Source organism: Oryctolagus cuniculus, chromosome 7 (assembly GCF_051225735.1).
Source record: "Oryctolagus cuniculus isolate XC-2025 breed Fujian yellow rabbit chromosome 7, ASM5122573v1, whole genome shotgun sequence".
In the NCBI taxonomy this organism is placed as follows: domain Eukaryota; kingdom Metazoa; phylum Chordata; class Mammalia; order Lagomorpha; family Leporidae; genus Oryctolagus; species Oryctolagus cuniculus.
The window spans coordinates 5,289,752-5,312,545 of NC_142873.1; the positions used below are offsets into that span (position 1 = coordinate 5,289,752).

General features: G+C 48.2%; 1 protein-coding gene across 3 annotated transcripts in view; it reads right to left on the reverse strand.

Moving 5' to 3' along the window:
- The window catches only part of TNR (tenascin R), a 435,083-nt gene that overhangs the window by 324,524 nt on the left and 87,765 nt on the right, over positions 1–22,794 (reverse strand). The window lies entirely within an intron of this gene.

Genomic DNA, 22,794 nt, shown 5'->3' on the forward strand with positions numbered 1-22,794 from the left:
TTTAAAAAAAATCATGTACTCATTCATGTCCCGCAATGCCTAACACACAGAAGCCGTCTGACACATGTTTGTAGAACCGGCAGAGGAATACTTGAAGCACAACGAATAGCCACCATTCAGGTCTGCTTTTGGAGAGAAACCAGTTTCTCCTGATGAGAGGACTTATAAAGGCAAAAACTATGGAACTCAAAAAGCGTCATCCCCAAAGCGGAGTCAGAGTCCAGTTTTGAATGGGTCTCTTGCTGGCTAAGAGTGATGCGGGTCCCAGCACCCAGGAGAGGCACTACAGGAAGCCTTCTAGGGTGTTCCGGTCCTGCAATATCAGTGTCCTACTGGGATGCCAAGGATAGGGGAGCTGCAAAAGGCCCGGCAGACCACGAGGGGGGGTCTGCTTGCTTGTGTCCCCCGTACAGGGATGAGCTAAGCCCCGTTCCTTTAGGCAGCATCTGCCTCTGGTCAGGTGAGCGCAGGCCAGCTCTGTTACAGGGTCAGTGGCCACCCTCAGCTTGCTGTGATGGCAGCCCACAACTCTGCTGTCATCACTAGGCCCAGACGGGAGTTTTCGTGGACCCTGAATAGACATTGCAATGGCCTGGCGTCTGAAATCTTTGTTTGGCAAGTGAGTGAATGACAGATGTAGAAGATAAAGAGATAAGAAACACAAATCACATTTTACGGAACCAAAAGCTGCTCTTACTGCGAATTTGCTCCTGCGTCTGTCTGCCAATCCATCACTATATAGATGTGGACACCTGGGTCAAGCCCACATCCATCCTGTTCAGAGGTTGCACGTGTGCTTATCACCATGGGGTTCGTGATGTCATTCACGGTTTAACATGTCTATGGTCTGTCTCTGCAGTTATGCAAGGAGTGTCTTGTAGGTTAAGGTTCTGTACACCCTCCTTGGCACACAGAATTGAGGGATGGACGGTCCAGACACTGGTTACGAGTTTGTGGGTTCAGTGTCAGCTTCCTGCTAGTTCAGATTCTGGGAGCAGCCATGCTGACTCAAGTCATCAGTTGCTGCCACCAGGTGGAGACGGGGACTGAGTTCCTAGGTCCAGGCTTTGGCCCCTGCCCAACCCAGGCCATTACAAGCATTTGGGGAGTGAACCAGTAGATAGGAGCATTCTCTCACTCAAAACAATTTTCAAATATAAAGGAAGAAATCAAAGATTGAAGGATTAGAGGAATGGTGAGAACAAGGAAAAAAAGAGATGAGGGTTTAGAGGCAAGTTTTGTACAATTAAGCTTGTGCTAAAATTAAAATAGAAATGACTTCCAAGATGGCATATGTAATTACAATTAATTAAATATTCTGTTACCTAAATTATTTGATTATCAAAGCATCTCCGAGCCTCTGAGTTGATTTAATCACAAATGCCACAAAAATTAGGCAAGTGGTGAATGGATAGCCTCTTAGTATATTCAGAATTATAAATGGAACTGTTGGCCAACAAATGGGGTGAAAGTGGTGGGGGTGGTGGAGGGAGACAGAGAAAAGACAAAAGAACAAAACGATGCTTTTCTATGCTGCAATTTTCCGGGCTTTTGTCTCAGAATGGGGGAGGAAGCGAAGACAAGAGGAAATATTAGAGAGACTCATCCAAACTGGTATTCTATAGACCAGAAGCGGTTGTGGCTGTAGCATGGGATGAAGGAAAAGAATCCGACAAACCCAAGTCCAACTGGCAGGACCACTGAGTGGGTCCTTGTTGACTTTGTTGTTCCCATTCATAAATCTGGAGTAGTAGTAGTAGTAGTAATAATACTAATAATGCCAAACCAAGTGAGGTCACTGTGCAGATGAAATACTCTAATCAGGAGCTGGCGCTGTAGCACAGTAGGTTAAATCTCTGCCTGTGGCAGCGGCACCCCATATGGACACTGGTTCAAGTCCTGAATGCTCCACTTCCAACCCTGCTCTCTGCTACTGGCCTGGGAAAGCAGTGGAGGATGGCCCAAGTGCTTGGGGCTTGGGCCCTGCACCCACATGGGAGACCTGGAGGAAGCTCCCGGCTCCTGGCTTCAGATCAGCCCAGCTCCAGCCATTGTGGCCAATTAGGGAGTGAACCAGAGGATAGAAGACCTTTCTCTCTGTCTCTCCCTCTCTCTGTCTGTAACTCTGCCTCTCAAATAAATAAATCTTCAAAAATAAAAGAAATAAGCTAATCCATGTAAATAACTGGATTCAGTGAACAGCCCATGGCACACTCAGCGATTGTCAATTCCCAGTTTTTACTGGAAAATCACTCACAGTTCACAGGACAGAGAGGGAGTTGGAGAGAAGAGCAGAGCCATGTGCCCCTTGCATTCCTGTTCCCCCGCATGGTGGAGTCTCTGCGTGGGTGGCGCCAGTGCTGCCGAGACACCGGCTCTGCCTGTCGCCAGCTCTGCTTCCTCTGCTGCATTCGTCCCTCCAGTCACCAGCGTCTCTATCTCGTCTCCCCATCAGCCTGCCCTGGATCTCACCGGTGATCTCTGCTTGTGCCAGGAGAAATCTGTTCTGCTGATGGGCCTTCATCTTCTTTTCTGTTTTGTTTCCTTGGCTAAACGATTGTCTGACATCTCAGGTAAGTGGTTTATCTCAGTAAGCCAGAGGAGTGTGAAAAATGGCAGGTAGCAGAGGGCTCCTGTAAGTAGGCGGAGTGCAATCTGGGGCTCAGAATATGCTGGAACAGGACAGGGCACATGGGCTTGAAACATTAGAGCTGGAAGTGCCCAACACATCCGCTAGTCTCCCCCAGCTGCACCCTCCTAGGTTACAGGTCAGGAAACTGAGGGACAGAACTAGCAAACGACTTGCTTGTGTTTGCAGAACTCCTGCACCCCAGAAGTCAGTCCCAGGTTCCCTTTTCCAAATTAGTGCCCTTTTGATGATAAACTGCTGCTTTTTCATGGCAAGTTGTACTCTCATATGGTGCTATTTATTATCAAATTCCTTCTACCCCTCAACAAACAAAAACTCGAAAAGAGGTTGCCATGGTTACCCAAGGTTACCCCAACCATCCTCGTTCTCTCCATGGCAAACACCCCACCAACATTCCACCGCCATTGTTCCCTCCCCAGTTCCTCCTCTGTCCCTTCCAGGCTGACCAAGGACAGGGTCCTGGCTCATTAGACAGGTGACGACAGGTAGCCCAGAAAATGAGCGCTTGGCTCTGAGCTCACTCACACACCCTGAGCTTAAAAGTGTGTGGGAGGACCATCCCACAGGAAGTTGAGTGAACATTTGGGGTCTGACACTTAGGCCAGCCGTTGCTTAGAAGCCCTGACTAGACCTGCTGAATCTGGAAGCCTGGGCCTAGATAGATAATATAGATGATATAGGTGATATAGAGATGGAGATGATGGAGATGATGGAGATGGAGATGATGGAGATGGATGAGATAGAGTTAGAGACAGAGACAGAGACAGAGACAGAGATAGAGACAGAGACAGAGATAGAGATATATGGTGGACTCAAGCCCCAAGTGGCCACAATGGCTGGGGCTGAGCTAGACTGAAGCCGAGAGCCTAGAACCCCAGCTGGATCCCCCATGTGCATGGGCCACCTTCTACTGCTTTCCCAGGTGAGTTAGCAGGGAGCTGGATCTGAAGTGGAGCAGCTGGGACTCGAGCTGGTGCCCCTATGGTGTGCAGCTTCTTTACTCGCAGTAGCACAACACTGGCCCTGGCTGTTCCATCCCGAGTCAGTCTACCAACATGTGGGTAAAATGAAGGCTTCAAGTTTTTCCCTTCAAATCTTCCCCCCTGGGCGCTGGATCATCTCTATCAGTTTGGAAATTCGCCAGTCAGGGTTTGTCCTGGCTTTCACATTTGCCTGCAACATCAGCCAGATGATTCCAATATTCAGCCAGACTGGGCTTTCTTATCATGACTGCATATCTACATTTGTAGAACACATTTTATCAAGTCCTTGGCAGGAGATACAGAGTAGCACAAAGGTAATTCTCTGGTTTTGCACTGATTTCAGAATTTTTAATAACAGCTTCCCCCAAATCCAGTTGTGCCAATACAGACGGTGCTGGTAGTGTGTGCTTCAGAAGGAATTAACTCTATAAAGGCTGGATCAATGACAGCAGTGCTCAGCAGTCGTGCCAGTACATGACCTTGGGAGGCTGTGTTCCACCCCTGTGGCAGAAGACACTCAGTCAAATAATAAATTGTATTCGTCTTGGATTATTACAGTCCACTGAGGCCCATAGATTACTGAGAAGAGAGTTAACATTTTATCCACATTCGCATTTCCCGGGTGTTCATTGTAGAAATACAAAAAATCAATTTCAATCCAAGAGGATTTATGCATCTCCGCACAGAACCTGCACATGCTCAGCTTTGGAGTCGTGTTGCTGCCCCAGAGTCACCTGTCCAGCCTTCACTCAGGCCAGCCTGGGTGCCAGCCCCACCCCTCGTTTCCTCTGTACACCAGTCCCTACACGGAGCCCACTCTCCCCTCTGCCTGACGGAGCATCCTCATTCCAGTTCCCAGCTCATTCCAGAGCAAGGCAAGGCAGCCTCTACACAGTCTCACGCACCACACCTGCTGGCATCATCGGTCACCTCGCTGAACTGAGGTCCAGGTGTCCAGCACCAACCACTGCCTCCTCTCTTGTCAGAATCACGAAGGGCGTGAAAATAAGAGCAGCAGTCACAGTAACAGCTGGCACTTAAAGGTGACTTGCTATCACACGTGTTCTATGTACATATAGAAATACACATAAGCTTATCCACTGACGCCTGAGTCATGGTCCATCCCTGAGGTAGTCCTGGCCTCTTTCCCAGATCTCACATGTCAGGACTGGACTACCCCTTTGATTCCTGGCTGATTGCCCAATTCTAACTTTTCCTCATCCCTCTTATAGGACCCAAGTGCTGCCCCTGAACTATAGCTGAGGCCCAGGACCAGTCGTGCACAGACAAGATTCCCGTCTGCCTGATTTCCGAAACCCCTGTGTTCACAGCCTTTGCTGGGCCTGGCTCTTTCCCTCTGGAGCTCAGCGTCCCATGCTGTGTGACTCTTGGTGGAGGCAGCCCGTCTCTCGGGACACACTGAGCCTCAGGAGCTCTGCCGAGCCTATGCTTGCTGATGTAGATCCCACGCCAGGTCTTTCTCTGGTGCCTCAGGCCAGAATCTTAAGAAATAATCATAAGATGCCTAGGCCACCCGTGGGTGTGTTCCTTTTGCTACCTCCACCCCTCACATGCATCAATCAATACCAATGATGATGGGACAGCTTTTTTTTTTTTAAATAAATTTCTGATTTTTTTATTTTTATTCTGCACAGGTATACTATACTTTTTTATTTTTTTACTAGAGAGAGAGGGAGAGAGAGGGAGAGAGAGGTCTTCCATCCTCTGGGTCACTCCCAAAGTGGCCACAATGGCCGGAGCTGCACCGATCCGAAGCCAGGAGCTTCCTCTGGATCTCCCATGCAGGTGCAGGGGCCCAGTGGCTTGGGCCATCTTTTACTGCTCTCCCAGGCCACAGCAGAGAGCTGAATTGGAAGTGGTGCAGCCGGGACTTGAACCAGTGCCCATATGGGATGCCGGCACTGCAGGTGGGGGCTTTACTGCTATGCCATGGCGCCGGCCCGGTGGTGCAGTTCTAACATGGCTCTTACAAAGCTGGTTCTGAAAATCTGTCAGAAAGAGTAGACTCAGTCCAAATGAGTCCCACGTTTAAGAAAATCAGACAATGAACGACAGCTTGGCACTCGTGACAGCACCCTGGGCTTGCAGCTTGTTTATTTCTGTTGCTCTCCCGCACCCTGAGCGCTAATAGTCCCTGATAAATAACACGCTGGAATATGATTACAGAGAAGGCACTGTTATTACATGGTGCAGTTGTCAACTGTGCAGCCATTACTGCCGACGTTTGGGGATCTATAATAATGAAAGTAGAGATAACATGGGTAATTAAAACTTAAAGAGAATTCAATATCATTTTTAAGCCATTTGGCTTCACCCCCACCAAACCTTATCTCCTAACTCACAGATGTAGAGACTACATTGAGCTGCACCTCGTTTCCCCTCACTCTCATCCTGAGGTGGTGGGAGAGAGGACTGATTCATAAAATCATCGAAAGACAGAGGGTAGCAAAAAATTAAATAAATAAAAAAACACAGAGCAGCACTGGGTAATCCTGATTAGTCACGCCTGGGTAACAATGAGCGAGAGGTAATACATTTATATTTTCATGATATATTGGTCTTTAGGGGCCAAAATAATCCAGGTATCAGCTAATCAGCGCCAGGATAATTAAGCATTGGGAGAACTTCTGTATGGCTCCAAGAAGAAATCTCCCGCTACGGGGGAACTGTCAAGTCTGATGCTGTCTGGGCTCCTCTTCATCGTGTAGTGCTTGTCTTAGCTGTGACTTCGGATTAGATGGCACTCTCAGACTTCTTACCTGTACATGTGGATTCATGATAACCATCACACTCCGCTCTGCAGAGGAGGAGATGCCGAGTCTAATGAGGAGCAGAAGAGCGTCCGTCCCCAGAGGTGACAACTCCTTCTGCCCATCCCCATCACCAGGGAACCTGCGAAGGGACTCGTGGGTTTTCCGGTGCCTTCATTCCTTAAGCTGCAAATGCGCATCTAATGTCTCCCCTCATACAAGCGGGTCCCTGCGAGCCCGGCTCTGGTGGATCAGGGATACACATCTCCCGGTAGCATCCCCAATTCCCTGATCTTGGGATGGGGAAGAAGCCATAGGGGAAAAAACCCGTTTTGTGCAAACTTCTGCTGGAAGAGATGCCTAACTAATCTGCTCTTACTCAGCGGCCAGGAAAGCAAGCTACAAAGTCTCTCGGTCACTAACAGTAACCACGTAACCAGCTGTGACCTCTGGGCAGGGTTTGAAGTCTCCTCCTTCAGTGACTTCCAGTGAAGCGTTCGCTTCCCTCTGTGGGCAGTGTCAGGTCTCTCACTCGGGTAGGTGAGCTCAGAAACCCACACGGGCCAGCTGTGCCTCAGACAGCTTGGTGGTGACCAGACTCTTGTGCATACAACATCAAGCAGTGGACCCATCAAAATACTGCCCGGCTCTCAGCTCCAGGGCTGGGGGAAGAGGTAGAGCGTACTGAATGCAGCTGGTTGCAGGTCACAAGGGCTCACGCATCAGGACATTGAGGGAAGGGAGAGGAAGCCCGGGCACCAAAGGCCTCCAGCTGAGATGAGATGTCACCTAGTCACCTTCCACATTTTAGCAGGAGGCCTCCCTTGATGGAATGAATGAGGTCACGACTGGGAAGTCTAAATCCCCATGCATCCCCTCCCCACAGAGCTAAATTACAGCTATGGCATGATTTAGCTAAATCATACCAACTTGCATTTTTTCCAAGTATAAGTATATGGTTTCTTTATTTTATTTATCTTTTAACTCTGAATCTTTCTTAAGGGAACACAGAGTTTTATTAAATGAAACATTATCTTAATGTTGCTCAGATCACAAATCTTAGAATCATTCTTGAGTTCCCTCTTCCTCTCAACACCTGCACCTAATCCATTAGCAAATTCTACAGACTTTACCTTGAGACCACAAGCTATGGGATCACTCCGTCACCTCCACTGCACATTCTCTGCTCCAAGCCACCTGCACCTCTCTTCCTCCACACAGAAGCCAGGGTGATCCTTCCAAATCCCAAGGCAGACTGTGCCACTCCTTTCCTGAAAACCCTCTGTTTGGGCCAGGGATTTAGCCTAGCTGTTGGTTAGAACACCTATATCCCCAAGGGGCTGTGCTGTGGCATGGTAGGCTAGGCCTCCACCTGCGGCACCGGCATCCCCTATGGGCGCTGGTTCATGTCCCGACTGGTCCTCGTCTGATCCAGCCTTCTGTTATGGCCTGGGAAAACAGTGAAAGATGGCCCAAGTCCTTGGGTACCTACACCCATATGGGAAACCTGAAAGAAGTTCTTGGCTCCTGGCTTTGGATCAGCCCAGCTCTGGCAATTGCAGCCATTTGGGGTGTGAACCGGCTGATGGAATACTTTCTCTCTGTCTTTCTCTCTCTCTGCCTGAAACTCTACCTTTAAAATAAATAACTAACATCTTTTAAAAAAATAATACCCATATCCCACATCACAGTTCTTGAGTTCAATGCCTGGCTCTGGCTCCTGACTCTGGCTTTCTGGTCCTTGGGAGGCAGCAGTGGTGACTTAAGTGACTGGGCTCCTGCCAGCCACATGGGAGACCTGGACTGAGTTCCCAGCTTCAGCCCGGCCCAGCCCTGACCATCACAAACATCTGGGGAGTGACCAGCAGGTGGGAGCTTTCTTCTTTATCAGTCTTGCTCTTTCTGTCTCTTAAAACAAATAAACAAACAAGCAAACAACTCTAGTTGCTTTCTAGCTCACCCAAAGTAAAAGGCAAGGACTTCATAATGATCCACAAAGACTTTCATAACCCTGTCCCAGCTAAGGGTCCAAGCTCACTGGAACATCTGGCTTACCCCATCCGGCCTCCCTGGCCTCCAGGTTCACTGTCACCACGAGAATCTAGAAGTCGCTGTCCTTCCAGCTCCTAATGTCCCTCTTCTAGACACACACACAGTCCCTTCTTCATGGCATTTTGGTCTCTGTTCAAATGTCCTCCATCAGGGCTTCCCATAACCACTCAGCTTCACTCCCTGTCCTCTTTACTTGCTTGCTTTCCGACACAAAAGCTGATAAGCTCCATGGGAATGAGTTTGGGGAGCACAGGTATTTTCAGATAACTTTGCCTGTGTGTATCCCCAGTGGCCAAAAGCCAGAGCCCGAGCCAGACCCCGGCGGGTAGCAAACACTCATTAAGACTCATTGACTGAGTGAGTAAAATCAGTCAAGTAAAGCTTCTTGCGTATTTTGAAGGTGATATAGGAAATTGGGTCAGCTGGTTGTTAAGCTGGGAGCTGACACCATATCCCCAGCATCAGTGCCAGGCAGAGAGTTTCAGCAAAGGTCCACCTAAAAACTTATTTTGCACTGCTCACTGCGAAAGGCTGGGTTAACAGTCCCTCTCTAGTGTTCTTCACCAGGTGGAAGGACTATGATCTGCTTACTGCCATTCCTTTCGATTCCCCTGGGCTCACAGGGGAACTGATTGTGCACACTTCTCTGGGTGCAAGACAGAGTTCTCAGCTACTGTTTAGATGCAGAGATCTAGACAATAAGCACTCCACCCACTCCACCTGATCAGCAGTATGTTATAACCAATGATATGCATATTTGTAAGAGGGGATTCGGAGGGTTAAATTACCATAAAGTATCAGAAACAAAAGATAAGCTAATTAGCCTTACAAAACAAAAGCTGTAAACTCATGCCCTTCCAACATGAGAGCATAGAGCTGGTCCTAGCGGAGCTGGAAAAGGATTACAATCCAGTTTGACATAGAACTTCCACATCTTTCTGTTTTCTAAATTATTTGTGTTCTCGCTTAAATTACTGTGATATGTATTGACATGTTCATGGCTTACCTTGATTACAAAAGAACTCAAAGCAGCTGATAAAGAGAGTATAAACTTTAGCATAGTATAGTATAAAGCAAAGTAGAATACATGAAATTTGGGAAAATTGGCAAAGTGAAAAGAAAGTAGAAAAAATAGTCATATGGCAGTGAGGCTAACACACAAACAAAATTCATCCTCTGAAGCCTTACATACTAACACTAGTTTAATTTCAAGTTTTCTAGAAGTGCATGAAACAGAGATAGTGGATAGATACAGAGATGAAAGGATCAATTGTATGGTTTTCATTGTCTCTAAGATAAAAATAAGTGAGCTTTTGAGATAACACATTTTAATTTTATATTGCAGTAAAAAGCCTAAATGCTTCTTCAGTAAGAAGTTGTACAAGCAAAAAGACCCTAGGTCAGTGGGAATATAGGCAACAGCTATAATCAATAATCAAATGGAAAAAGTGATCATTTCACCCATATTAGTAAATTTTAAAGGAAAGAGAGGGAGGAGGGAGGGAAGAAGGAAATAAATTCTTAGAATTCTATCTATGAACTATGTTGAATCTGGTAAAAAAAAAAAACTAGTTAAAATTTTAAAAAGAAAAATAAATAAAATGAATTTCTCAACTTTGGCAAATAAATAAGTTGTCCAGGAAAAATATCCAGTGAGAACATGGAATAAATTATCATAAGTGCCCTCAGAGGGAAGAGTTAGTCCTGTAAGGACTGATGTCCTCAACACCTCTCATCCCACACTTGGGAAAGGCACCATGCAACAGAATGACGCTTGGGGCCATCGCCGAGTGTAGCAGGTTAAACTGCTGCCTGCACTGCCAGCATCTCACATGGGCACCGTTTGAGTCCTGGCTGCTCCACTTCTGATCCAGCTCCTTGCTAATGTTCCTGGGAAAACAACAAAAAGCAGTGGAAGATGGCCCAAGTCCTTGGGGCTATACACCTACATGGGAGACCTGGAGGAAGCTCCTGGCTCCTGGTTTCACCCTGGACCAGTCCTAACCCCAGGCCAATGTGGCCATTTGGGAGTGATGAAAATCTCTTTCTGTCTCTCCCTCTCTCTGTAACTTTGCCCTTCAAATAAATAAACACATCTTTCCAAAAATAACCCATGGGGCAAGGAGTTTTTATGCCATTAGTAAAAAGAGGCTGATCAACAGTGTAGTGACCCTCTTCTCTATTTTTGTCTTTTGGCTAGGGTTTTTTTTTTTTTTTCAAATATTTATTTTATGGGGCCAGTGCTGTGGCACAGTGGGTTAACGCCCTGGCCTGAAGCGCTGGCATCCCATATGGGCGCCGGTTTGAGACCTGGCTGCTCCACTTCCTATCCAGCTCTCTGCTATGGCCTGGGAAAGCAGTAGAAGATGGCTCAAGTCCTTGGGCCCCTGCACCCACATGGGAGACCTGGAAGAGCTCCTGGCTCCTGGCTTCGGATCAGCTCAGCTCCAGCAGTTGCGCCCAATTAGGGAGTGAACCAGTGGATGGAAGACCTCTCTCTCTCTCTCTCTCTCTCTCTCTCTCTCCCGCTCCCTCTCCCTCTCCTTTGTGTAACTCTGATTTTCAAATAAATATATAAATCTTTAAAAAATTTATTTTATCTATTTGGAAGACAGAGGTACAGAGAGAGGTAGGAAGAGAGAAAGAGGGAGAGAGGGAGAGAGAGAAAGAGCTCTTCCATCCACTGGTTCACTCCCCAAATGGCCACAATGGCTGGAGCTGAGCTGATCCAAAGCCAGCGGCCAGGAGCTTCTTCCCAGTTTCCCATGTGGGTGCAGGGGCCCAGGCACTAGGACCATCCTCCGCTGCTTTTCCAGGTGCATTAGCAGGGAGCTGGATCGGAACTGTAGCAACTGTGCCTCTAGCTGGCACCCATATGAGCTGCCAGCTCTGCAGGCTGGAGCGCCACAGCGCTGGCCCCTCAGCTAGGATTTTGAAAGTCTTTCCCAAGTCTAACACCGGAATAGAAAACAGCTTTTACTAATGTACCTCTTTGTTCCTGAAGTCAGGTTACAAATGGGCTTGCTGTAGGCTCTAGGATTGTGCCAAGAATCCTTTGTATTAAACCAGGAAGGAAGAATGTGTTCGTCAATTATTGACCAGGAAAGCCTCATGGGGAGGTGCAGAAATGAGCTACCCAAGGTGCTGGGGTCTATCACTGCAGGAAGAAAATGGAATGTTTATGCCCGATTCACTTCAGTTCAGTTCAAGAGACATTTATTGAGAACCTAACATGTGTTAGTGCTGTTAACCCAGGGCTTACAGATGAATAAAACCCTTCCCCACTCTCAAGTAGATCCTAATCAGAGGCAACAGACAGGCAGACTCAATCGTCCCAATCCAGGGCCCTGTCAACTCCAAAGGCCTCTCTGGCAGCAAGGAGGCCCCCAACCCCGCCCAGAAGGGTCAGAAATGGCAGCCCAGAGGAGAAGATCTGTGAACCGAATCTCAAGGGACACTTCCACTGCCCCCACCCCACACCCAAGCATGTTGAATGGGCACCACGTGCATGCCAGACATGTGTATGTGTGCTGATGGTGGCAAACTTAGGGAACAACTGTGTCAGAGCACGGGAGCTTAGAACTGCAAGCGACCTGGTCTATAGACGAGAGGCGAAAGGTCACAGGAGGGTCATCTGGAGAAAACTCAGAGGCTGGATCATAAAAGAGCTTGGGCTTTCTGTACGCAGCGGAGAATCACCGACGTGACATAGTGTGCGTGGGGGAGGATGTGAGCGTACTCATGTCTTATGTCCCCCTCGCGGAGCTGGGGCGGAAGGGTGGCAGCCGGCAGTCAGGACGCAGGAGGAGGAGAGTGAAGCCGCGGGAGGAGGCTGTGACACTGCATTGGTAAGAAAGCACAGGGCCTGAAGCAGGACGGTGACAACGGGGAAACGGGGCAGAAGGCGGCTTCGGGGTGCCTCCAAGGAACAGTAGCAGAACTCTGTCGTCTGTCGGGCGAGAGGTGAGGAACAGGAGTCTAAGCAATCTCTCTCATTTCTAATGGGGGATGGTGCAGCAAGGGGGCCCACAAGGAGCAGTAGGTGGGTATTCATGGTCTTCCCGGGCACAGGGGCTGCTCTTCGGGGAGGTGCTGGCCTCTCCTTCCTGACATCTTGGAACTATAGTCCCTGCTCCTCTAAGCTGTGATGGGAATTCCTTCCCACTGCATCAGCCTCTGGTCAGAAGGCAACACTATCGAGTGAGAAGTGCTTGGAATTGGAGTCAGGGGCTCCTGCTTCCCAAGTTGTCCTGAATAACAGTGATAAATGTCACTGCACGTCACCAGCTCTCCATGCCTCAGTCTCCTCAAATGTACAATGGATTTTTCACAAGGCCTGTCTCCCATCTCATAGAGTATGATGCTGGACAGTGTACACTACGCAAAGGAAAGATACTGCTGTTGTTATTACAGGAAGGAAAAACAAAATAAAAGAGGGACCTGGAAAGGCAAGGACGGTTCTGCAGAGCCAAGAGAACTTTTAAATTATTTTCTTCCTCCTTTTCATTTTCTTTACGGTAGGCAATATAAAAACGTACAGCAATATGAGCACCGAAGTGATGCCAAACGCAATGCTCATAATATCTACTCAATATTAAGCAATACACATGCGATATTGCAGATGGTTGTAGGATGCGATGGTCTCTTTCCAACAGCTCCAAAGGGGGAAGCAAAATGCTATAAGACAACAGCCAGTCATTCGATGCATCCTGATTGTTTAAGTGACATGGAAGCTGCAATTACGTGCAAATTAAAACATAATTATGCACACAGTCCACCCAGGATTAAGTAAAATTTCATAGATGCATGCTAAATTACTAAAAACCATTTGAAATAAACTGTAACCATGATGTCCTATTTCTCCAAGAATATTATTCCTAAAAATGAAATCAAAGTGCAGAGGTATGTCTTGTCTGCTGTGTTAACAGTAAGCATGTTATAAAAGATTGTTACTACAAATTATGGGCTGTATTAGTTATTGAGTAGAAACATTACCCCATGGGGGCAGTAAACAATTTATTTAAAGAATGCATCAACAGAGATGCCGTCCAACAACATGGCGTTGCTCCTTGGCAATGCAGACTGTTTAGCTCTGAGGCAGCTCAGTTTATTGCAGATGTAATCAGTGCCCCTCATCATGATCCACAGATGTAAGGAGTTTGTATTTTTCTATCCCTGGTGCAGGCAGAAGGGTCAAGAACACTGTGATGTTGGACTTTGTGAGCCAACGGTCGCGAGAGGAAGAGATGCTGATCCGTGTGAGGACAGACGCTATAAAGCATCCAGTGGCTGATTCCTCACCGTCATCATTCCACAGCACCTCTCACCCAAAGCAGTAACTCCCAAGGAAAAGCGACCTCAGTGGCAATGTCTTGGAGCCAGCGCATGAGTGGTCCTGAAATTCATCTGTTTTTCTGCGTAACCTCTGAGACTACACAACTCTGTCTTCCCAGGGAGAGAGTTAGTACTCAAGTCATCTTGTGAACTACAAGAAATTTTAAAGGAAGTAGATTCCATTTGATGATTCTCTTTATATATATATATTTTTAAAATTTTATTTATTTATTTACATTGTATTTGAAAGGCAGAGGCTCAGAGAGAGACACAGAGAGAAAAAGATCTTCCATCTACTGATTCACTCCCCAAATGACTGCAACAGCCAGGGCTGGGCCAGGCTGACACAAGGAACTCAGAACTCATTGAGTGCCAGGGAGCCCACGTGAGCAGTCACCTGCCACCACCCAGGGTGCACATTAGCTGGAAGCTGGATGGGAAGCAGAGTAGCAGGGATATGAACCAGGCACTGTGACAGGGATGCAGGTTTCCCAGGAGGTCACTTAAGCTGCTATGCCATATGCCTACTCCTATTCATTTTATTTATTTGAATAACAGAGAGACAAAGAGAGAGACAGACAGAGCTCTCATCCACTGGTTCATTCCCCCTGGGTCCTGGCTAGGCCAAGTCCCAGAGCCCAGAATTCAATCCAGGTCTCCCATGTGAGCGGTGGGGACCCAACCACGAAAGCCATCAGCCTGCCTCCCTAAGTGTGCACTAGCAGGAAGCTGAGCAGGAGATGGGGCCCAGACTCAGGGACTCTGAGATGAGATGTGGGCATCTCGAGCAGCACCCTAACCACTGGGCCCCCCGCCCACCCCGTTTGTGGGTTTTCACACGTGTGTGCACGTTTGGTATTCCTACTGGAGTCCAGGTCTTTATTGAGTGAGCCACACCACTGCTTTCTGTGTCAGATGCCCTGTAGTGTGTGAGAACTGTCTTTGCACTTCATATTTATGAATAAACTTTCATTCTTTACACAATTTAAGCTTTTTCCTTCTTCCAACGTCTTGGGAATGAGCCATTAGTTGATGGCAAAGGAAAGAAATTAACAAGCCTTTATTGAGGGCTGAGTGCAGAGCTCTGTGTTAAGTACAATTCAAAGATTTTTTTTTAAAAAGTTGCAATTCCAGCTGAGAAGATTAAAGGGATATAAATGAAGTAATTTGAAAACAGTAATAAAATCATATATGCTTTTAAATGATCACAAAATATATGCATAATTTACCCACTGTTGACTCTCAAAACAATTTTAATCAACATTCAATACAATAGATAAATGAAAAAAAATGAAAAGCAACAAGTCATGGCCAAGAAAATGAGGCAGAAAGCTAATTATGCTCCAGACTTAGGGGGTATGATAAAATCACCAACAGGCAGACAGACCCGGATTCCCAGCGGCCGAAGTGGAAACGGAAGGCAGCACTCTGAGGGCCACCATCATCGTGGTCACTTAGGAGGAAACATTCTATTTTCTCAAGAGAAGCAAACAGTTTTCTGATATTAAATCTTAAGAGGAATTCATAATGTGGATCATTGTATCAGGAACATTAAACAATATAATGGACAATATCACCCACAACAGTTTTTGGAGGAAATGGGAAGTGTTCTTCATTCGGCTGATTTTGAAAACGGCCTTGCATAAAAGCCACGGGCGTGAGAGCCGGCACGACTCACTGAAGATGTTTCTGCCGGGCGCAAAGTTAATCTGGCCCAGCAATATAGCTTTCTGAGCAGCCCAGAGTCGGGGGAGAATTTAATAAACATTAAGCAATAAATGATTGGCATACACTCTGATCTAGCTCAATGATCTAACTCAAAACGTATCAGTTACCACCAGGAAGCTTTTGTCCGGACCTCAAAAGCAGTTGCCTTAGTGCTGAGCCCTGGGAAATGCAAGGATGCCGACTGAAGGGTCTCATCCTTTAGCTGTCAGCCCACAGACAGTGCCACGTCGGTGCCTTTCTCTGAAACTTGGGAAAACTGACAACTATGTTTGTCTCAACTAAGGCCCAAATTATTCCTATTGCTCAGGTCCCAAGGCAAGAAGATGAGGTTTGGGAAGTCCATTAAAGGGTGAATGTGTTTGGGGCCATGAGGTTAAATGACCGTACTCCAGCTATGTACGATTACGTGACCAAAGACTTCGCAGGACTTCCCCTTCCTCCCCCATAACTCAGGTCTCTACAAACTCCCACCCCATGGTCACTAAGGCACCTTCCACGTGTCTCAGTTAATCTTGGACCAGCTGCACACAGAAACCACGGGGCCATAGACATCACAAGCTGAGCACCTGCAGGCCAAACTAGTTTGATAAATTTACTTGGCCTGAAGAGCAGTTTAAACTATGATTTTCATGGAGAATTAAAAACTTGCCAATCGATGTAAAAACCAGGAGTTCTGACAACAATGGGCTTGTACTGCTTTACAGCTGCTGTCAGCCAGAGTGGACTAGCCCATGCCGCTTAGTCCCTGCAGGGAGACTCCACTCTGCCCCAGTCCACACCGCTCCCTATTGTCTCCTGCCGGGTATCTGACCCACACAATCCTGTGATGCTTTGAGAGCTATTTTTTTATCCTTTTTGATCCAATTCCCTCCTTTTATATCCCAAAGTAGGGCCACGCATCTCATCAGAGACTGACCCAGGAGCTGACCCCACCATCCCAGGCCTGTCGCAGGCAGGATGGGACAGGTGCCAGAACAAGAGAGAGCGGCATCGGAAGCACTCCAAAGACAAGCTGCACACGGCGCACATGATTTTGCCCCAGGCTAGCTTTGCCTGCAATAATATTGTACAGCATCCTCCAGAAAAATCAATTTGTGTAAAACAGCAACTGATTTTGCCCTGGGTGAAATGTTTGGCATATGCAAAAGAAGGCAGCATTGTCTTTCCTTTAAAGCTCTTCCTAACCTACGACCAGCGAACTGTTCACACACACACACACACACACACACCCCACTCACATTTTCCTGGGGGAGGGGCAGACTTCAAATTTAGGAAAGCAGAGCTTTATTTAGTTCTTTCAGAGCGTTGCTTTCCACTACATAATGCCTCTCTTTTTGTTAGGGTAATTGAAAATAGGCTTGTCACTAAAGAAAAATAAAAGCTGATGGTCTCCTGGCTCTCTTTTAGGAGAAAGAGGCCAGGGAGGGGGAGGGGAGGGGGAGGGGGAGGAGGGGGAGGGGAGGGGGAGGAGGGCAACTCTGGCTAGGTGAAGAAATCCCAGGCAGAACATTTCCAAGCCGCTCCGCACCAGGAGGTAACAGGCAGCGTGCGCACTGCCGGTGGTGACGGTGACACAGGTGCAGACGGTCCTCACGGCCGACCGCACCGCGCCTGCGCAGGCCGCCAGGCGACTTCTTGGCAGCCAGGGACCTGGCTCAGGCCTGAGAAGTCCCAAAGGAGCCCCAGGGGAGTCGGCCCTTCAGTCATTTTGCTCCGAAGCTCAAGCGCGCGCTCTGCCCCTCCAGCTGAGGCCCTGATGTCCCAACTTTTTGCCCCCTTGAATCTCTTGCAGACCCGTGTTCAGGGCTGCTGGCCGGGGACTTTAGCACGCCCTCCCCTCCTGCACCTTGAGGCAACATTCCAGCCATCCTCAGGCCCTCTAGTCCAGGGAGCCCCTGCCATCCAGGCGCCTCCTCCCAGGACAATGGTGTCTCACTTCCTGGCTCACTGCAAGCTGTTGCCTCGGTCCTCCCTAGCACCTGTTTTATTCCACCTGGCTGAATAGCTCTGGTTCGGCTGCGACCGTGCCTAACCGGATTGAGTTCCTTGAGGCCAGAAACAATACCTCAGCTAGGTTTGTGCCCTCGGACCTGCGGGGTTTTTCGTCTGCAGTAAGCACTGGGGGCATGTGTAGTGTATGTAGCACTCTACTTTTTAGAAGAGGAGCTGCTTTGCTGGAATGAGATAGGCTTGTGCGCCATCACCCAGGCGGAATGGGAGCTAATTAGGGAACAGCCTCAGGTCACCCGGGTGCTTTAAAGTCACCTGCGTGCCGCCGCTTCTCACCTCTACCAAACTGCTGCAACCGGCGGCGTGGTATCTTGGCTAAGGGGCTGAGACACCAATTTCCCTTCTCAGCATTGTGAATGTTCTCCCTTTCGCACCTACGGGAAGGGAGCGTGCTTCTCTGAGATCTCACTCCATAATTCCCCCGCACTGCCTCCCTTACCCTCAGCTTTCTCACGGTGCTCCTTCAACGGTCCCTGTCCAGGGGCCCTGTCCCCTTCTGGAACAAACAACTCAGTCTTCTTCCATACGACTGAGAAAGAGCCCGTCACCGTGGCCCAGGGGTTAAGTCATAGCCTGTCGCACAGGCATCCATATCAGAACGGCAGTTTGAGGCCTGGCTGCTCTGCTTCTGAGTCAGCTTCCTGCTGATGCTTCCTGGGGGGCAGTAGTTGATGGTCCAAGCGCTTGGGCCCCTGCACCCACATGGGAGACGAAGATGGAGCTCCAGGCTCCTGGCCTTAGCCTGGCCCAGCCCTGGCTTTTGCAGGCATTTAGGAAGTGAGCCAATGGTTGGAAGATCTCTCTCTCCCTCTCTCCCTGCTTGCCTGCCTCTCTCTCTCTCTCTCCTTCCCTCTCCCTCTCTCTCTTTCTCTCTTTTCTCTCTCTCTCTGTCTCTCTCTTCCTCCCTCCCCCTCACTTTCTTTCTCTGTGGTCCTACAGGGAGGACTATTTTAGGGGAAACCTCTCCAATAACCTAATGACATCTCACCAGCTCCGTCTTTGTAAATTTGTGTATTTATGATTTGAAAGCCAGAGTGACGGGGGGCGGGGTGGGGGGAAGATCCATCTACCTTTCACTGGCTCACTATGCAAATGCCCATGATTATCTGGGCTGGGCTAGGCTGAAGCCAGGAAACCCATCCAGGTTTCCCACGTAGGTGATGGGCCCAAGCACTTGAGCCGCTGTCCACTGCTTCCCGAGTGCACCAGCAGGGAGCTGGATGGGAAGCAGAGTAGCAGGGATTCTCACATGGATGTGTCACAAGCTCCTGCTTAGCCTGCAGCATCAAAATGATGGCTCCTAGGCCCCTCTTCAAAGTCCTGCCACCTGTTAGCATGGCCACGTTAAGTTCTAAGTTCCCAGTACACGAACTCACTTAAACCTCTTCTGAACCATAGCACCTGCCTAGCCCTCTGACCTCAATTCGGCACAAAGCCGGGAGGTTGTGAAGCATGGACAGGCCGTGCTCCTCCTGCTTGAGACTTCGCACGGCTTCTCACCAGCTAGGGCGAATCTGAGGCCCTCCGTGGTCGGGGACAGCGCCTGCCCCCTTCCTCACTCCCTCCTCTCCATCTTAGGGTCACTGACTCGGCCTCACTGTCCCCTCCTCGGGGCACGTCCTTCACTTGCTGCTTGAAGAACCACAGCCCACGGGTGCTTTCCGTCCCACGGCTCCGCTGCCTTCCTCCTCCTGCTCCATGCTTATCCGGGTGACCAGAAACGACGGGGACCCTGCGGTCCCCGCCACCACACCCTCAGCTCCTAGGGTGCAGACACAGGGCCCAGCACGTGCAAGAGAGCCCACCTGGAAACGAGCCCCTGACCCACGCATGTCGGCCCTCAAACGGGCCTGAACTGCCCCTTGCTGACCGTCCTGCGGCCCTCCTGCTTGCTCATCTTTCTCTGTATCTTAACGCTGCACTCCCAGCCGGGTTCCCCCCTTACGCTCCATCATGGCAGATGGCATCACCTAAAACACGTGGTCTAGAAACTTCTCTGCCTGGTCTTTCTCACCATTGCCCTGCGGTCTCCCGCCCCAGTCCCTCTCCCAGGGCTGCTTCCTTTGCCTGGAAGACCTTCCCTTCATTTTGCTTTAGCTGGAAAAATATTATGACTTCCCCATGGTGATGTGTATTAAGATGACAGAGAATTAATATTAAAAATGAATACAGCAGAGTACGAAGTCAAATAGAACTTGTAAAAATCAGTGCATCCCAAACCGGGAGAGAGAATCCTAGGGCATTTCTACATTGCTTGCTTCCATCTTGATATCTGCCTTTAAAAGTAGTTAAGGAGGCTGGCACCGTGGCTCACTAGGCTAATCCTCCACCTAGCGGCACCGGCACTCCGGGTTCTAGTCCCGGTCGGGGCGCCGGATTCTGTCCCGGTTGCCCCTCTTCCAGGCCAGCTCTCTGCTGTGGCCTGGGAGTGCAGTGGAGGATGGCCCAAGTGCTTGGGCCCTGCACCCCATGGGAGACCAGGAGGAAGCACCTCGCTCCTGCCATCGGATCAGCGGGGTGCGCCAGCCGCAGGGGCCATTGGAGGGTGAACCAACGGCAAAGGAAGACCTTTCTCTCTGTCTCTCTCTCTCACTGTCCACTCTGCCTGTCAAAAAAAAAAAAAAAGTAGTTAAGGAAAACATAGCCCTGATTATGCAGTGCGGCTCCACCTCCTAACCAGGTACTCAGATGTGACTGCAACGTTTGTGTTTGCGTTATTTACTGTAACCTTGGCAACAAGGAGGGCCAGCTCAGTGGACACAGGCTAAGTAGCAACGGCCACAACACAGCACTAGCCCTTCTCCCTCCTCATGGCTGTCCCCATCTCATTACTACCCCTCTCCTCCTCAGTACCTCATCTTACCCACCTCATTGCTAACGCTCCTTCCAGCACCAAAGGGCCAGGCTCTTAGGACCAAGTCATGGAGCCCCAGGGGAGAAGACTCACCCAGACCCAGAGGCCTGCATGTTCTCTCTGGGAGGGACCAGGAGGCCCCAGGAGGAATGGATGCCCTAGGGAGTGTTGGATGCAGAGAGGAACACAGAGAGCTTTTGCCCTAAGAGGAGAGATTTGCGCACAAGAGAGATTTTTAAAAATAAGAAAACAATGAATGCTTCAATAAAGTTTGAAAACAGAATGAATATACCTCAAACATATATAATGGAGTATATACCAAATTGATCTTCTGTATACAAAGATAATTGAAAATGCATCTTGATGAAGAATGGGATGGGAGAGGGAGTGGGAGATGGGATGGTTTGCGGGTGGGAGGGAGGTTATGGGGGAAAAAGCCACTATAATCCAAAAGTTGAACTTTTGAAATTTATATTTATTAAATAAAAGTTAAAATATATATATATAATGGAATATATATTACAGATACTGAAAAAGTAATCGAAAATCCCTTCAAAGAATCCTAGATCATTTATATAGATACTTTCTAGTAAATGTTCAAACATAATCCCTACATTATGCTGTGGCATATCGGGTAAAGCAACTGCCTGCAGGGCCTGCATCCCATGTGGGCACCAGTTCTAGTCCTGGCTGCTCCACTTCCCATCCAGCTCTCTACTATGGCCTGGGAAAGCAGCAGAAGGTGGCCCAAGTCCTTGGGCCCCTGTATCTGCGTGGGAGACTCAGAAGAAGCGCCTGGCTCCTGGCTTCGGATCCGCGCAGCTCCAGCTGTTGCAGTCAACTGGGGAGTTGGAAGTGGACAGAACACCTCGCTCTCTCTCTCTGCCTCTCTCTCTCTCTCTCTCTCTCTCTCTGTGTGTGTGTAACTGACTTTCAAATAAATAAATGAATCTTTAAAAAATAAAGTTTGAGGAAGAATGTAACTAAAGGACAAGTCTACTTTGGTGCAAGCATTTTTGAAACTCATACATAGTTTTTTTTTATAATACTGATTTGATTTTCCATGAACTTTGTGAATATCCCTTATTTATGTATATATACAGATGTATTTGTCATCCTGAATTGGCAAAATACTTTTTCCCAAGATTTCAGGAGCATAAAAGAGGAGGCGAAAAATGAATAAATGAATAGGTTTAACTACATCAACAGTAAACGTTCCTGTTCAGGATGGCCACCGCAGACAAATTTCAGAGAGGTTACAAATATGGCAGTGATTTTTTTTCCAATGTGTCAGACCAATGTAAAATCATTATCTGTGTGATCAAAGAATTCCTACACATGAAAAATAAAGGGCACCCAACCTAGGACCTGCAAACACGGGCAGGGGATTCACAGCAGGGGAAAGCAAGCCGGCTGGCCAGCATTTGACGAGATGATCACACTCACCATTGGCTGGGAACAAATGTCAATCAGAACATCCACAACACATCAGGCTGGTGAGCACTTTAAAGCCAGACACGCTCCCGGGGCCGCTGGCAAGAAAGCAAGCGGCAGACCAACCTCCTGTACCCCTGCCGCAAGTAGAAAGAGGCCCTGCGACTGCTGTCCTGAAGTTGTCTGCGTGCAGGCGCTTTACCACCTCCGGGGCCGTTCCTGGAGACACTCTAGAGGGTCTTCCACAGAAATCTATGAGGATAGTTGCCACAGCTTTATTTGAGGCAGCTGGAAATTTGAGTCAATCTAAGTATTCATCCCAGGGAAGCTGATGATTAAAATGCTGCCAAGGCATAGCATGACATTGCAGGCACAGTCAGAGGCAATATGTAGTAGTTCACTCAGCAACACAGCACGGGTAGTCTTAAAAACATGGCAGCAACTGAAAAGAGTCGCTCAGTGTTGTCTATGTAAATTCAATCCAATCCACACTACAACATTATCTACCGTATTGTAAAGCGAAACTTAGACAACAGATGTCCAACGACGCAAATTCAAATGCAGACTCATGGGGATAGACGGGCTCTGGGAAGGTGGAGGGAGGGAGGGAATACCTCAAGGGAATGGTTTCCTACTGAAAAATTATGATAGTGTGCGGTGACTCCGGGACGTGATGCAGCTCAACAGGGCAGCGCTGGCGACAGTGGGTCATTGTGAGACACACACAGAGAACTCGGAGTCAAAGGAACTAGCGCCACATGACTTAGCAGCCAGACCTACGCAGAGGTGTGTGCTGAGCAGAACAGCGTATCACATTAGATCGGTCTTTCTTTAGCTTTGTTGTAATTTATATGTTTACTTTCATAATTATATAAAATTTCTAGAAATTTTTAGAAATTTTATATAATTATAAAATGAAAGTAAATTTACATATATATATCTAGTTCATATATATATATATATACATACCTAGTTTTG